The following is a 2,645-nucleotide window of genomic DNA, read 5'->3' as shown; positions in this document are numbered from 1 at the left end:
AAATCCAAGAAAAACATACTGGGTGTGACCTACAAGTTCCAGCCAGTATCCTGTCATTCCAGTGCACAATGCAGGGAGGGAGGTGACAAATCCCTAAGCCACTTTGTGTCCGACACAGACACAAATAGAGTGGCGTTCCATGTGACAGATGTTTCTCACACAGGCCCGTGTGAAAAATCAATGACAGTTCAATTCACCTGATGTTTGTTTCTCTAAAAAATAAATAAGCAAAATTAATAAAATAAAGCAGTTGGAGCAAAAAGTCTGTATTCACTGGAATTCATCAGTAAGCAGTAATGTCACCGACACCCCACAGACACGACCATAGAAGGGTTTGTTTGTGTGACCTGTTTTTGCAGTTAAAGCACTTGAGGAAAAAATTTAACAAGCCTTCTTAAAAAGCAAGTAGATTTTATGGTGTTACGGATGTAAAATTAGGCTGTAAATGCATTTCATCTACATGGAGGACAGGTACACATTGCTCCTACAATATGCTGAGATTTTACCTTTGGAGCTGAATCATAACTACAGTGTCTCAGCAGTATGTCTTAATAAAGGAGCAATAATTGATAGCAAATAATAGGTGACTTGTATGAATAGAGCGCCTTTCTCAGTTTCTCCACAGCTACACGCGAGTGCGCGTGGCAGCATTCTTCTCTCTCTCCTGTGTGTTTGCTGAATAGAGGTACTATGGGTCAGTGGAGCAGCTGGTGACTGGGAGGAAGAACTTAACCAGGCCTCCTTTGTGGATCAGCTGTCTCTTGCCGAGCTTTGTCATTCCAAATTGGGTCCCTTACATCCAGAGCCTGGGGAGGTTTTGACATGTAAATGGAGGACTGAGAGCTCCAAAGCCCTACGATTACTCACTAAAATGCTACAGGGGCCAAAAACGGTTCCCTGAGATGCACCGCTGGGGGGGGAGGGAAGGGAACACACGCAGCCTTGCCACAGACTGAAGTGTGCCTCACAGTCTGGAATTATGTTAATGATTGAGCTTCCGTCTGGACACCAAACTGTTTCCACCCTAATAGAATTAATTACGGACGATATTGGTAGTTACTATGTGGGCAGTCACAGTCAAACATGTAAACTCTGTAAACCCCACTGTGACGCTGTATGTGATACTGGGCTATACAATAGACTTGATTTTCTATAATATCGTATTTATCTGTTAATTAATTTAATAGGACAATAGTGACAGGAAAAAAACGCAACAGATGTTGAAATTGGTCTAATCCAATTTGCAACCTCTGTTCACTCTTAGTTTAAATTAGTTTAACATTCATTAAATCTATATATATTTATATATGGTATAACAACAAAACAACAGCCATTAGAGAATGTAACACACAGCAAAGAACAAATAGGAGGGCTGAATAAGTGGAAAATGACCTCTATGGAAAACCATCTTACACAAGCCTAACCTTTGATCATTTCAGTAGCTCTATAAAATGAAGCTTATGGCCAGACAGCAACACTTCAGTGAGCTGGTGTTCGGCATGTCTGTGTGCCACATGTGTGCATGGCTGTAAAACAACCAACACTTCCAGCTCACTTGCAGAAGACGCTGCCCATATGTTGTGAAGTGGTTACAATGCTGCTTTAACCAAGAGAGCAAACAAACAAGAATAACCTGGCACATTTGGACAGGCGCCAGAACTGCAAACATCATTTCTCTAACACAAACAAAATACTCCATGGCCTCAATAATGCACAACATCACACATCTGGAGCGTGTGTCTGTCTCATATTTGTAAGAGGGGAGAAAACCAACAGCAGAGGGCTGGCAAGCAGCAGGAGCAGTAGGCACACAGGAAGTGAAATTTGCTCAATATACTGTAGCCTGCGGCAGTTTGAGGGATAATTGCTGACACTCCTAGCTTCCTAGATAGCCATTCCATGCTGCAGTGGTCAGGAAAACCCTCTGTTACTGACAGCTGTCCGAAGCACGGCACACAGAAAGGACATGACACAAAGCATGTAAACATGGATTTACCCATGTCCTCCATACTGCCTGCACAGCTTATTATAGAAGGACTCTGGCAACATAATAAACTAGGAATTGCTGCCTGCTGTGGCAGAGTGCTTCTTTCCAGGCTGCCCTACTTTCTGCCTGTAGTTGTTGACTTGGTTTATTTGTTCTGAATGGCCATTTATCGCTGTTTTTTCTTTACTTTTGCTGTTTATGAGGAAACAGAGTAGCTCTACAATTGGGGGCAGAGAACACTGCTGTGCCTCTGTGAATATTTTCCATCACTGGTGTCAGGGTTGTGAAGCTGAGAGTCTGTAAACAAGGAAACATTTATCACATCCACAGAGAAGACCACGATAATGAGTTTTAATTGACGACAAAACAAACAGTTTGAGTTGCCTAATGTGTTTGCATGATGTAAAGCACTTAATAACGTGTTTACATTTAATGCCAGTCACACAGTAACTGATCTGATATGTCTTTGCTGCACAGTGACGCAGTAAGAGAGAGAGAGGGAGAGATGGCATGGGGGTGTGGGGTGGTGGTGGTTGGGGGGGGGGGGGGGGTAAGGTCACACAGCGAGGGGCACTAAGCCTGGGGAGGTGGCAGTGGGAGGGACGGTGATGGCTGTCAGGGTACCGGGTTCCAGTCCATTCACGTTCCTTCTGCTAAA

This window comes from Seriola dumerili, unplaced genomic scaffold, assembly GCF_002260705.1.
Source record: "Seriola dumerili isolate Sdu_G_001 unplaced genomic scaffold, Sdu_1.0 BDQW01000533.1, whole genome shotgun sequence".
Taxonomy (NCBI): domain Eukaryota; kingdom Metazoa; phylum Chordata; class Actinopteri; order Carangiformes; family Carangidae; genus Seriola; species Seriola dumerili.
This window is presented reverse-complemented; position numbering follows the sequence as displayed.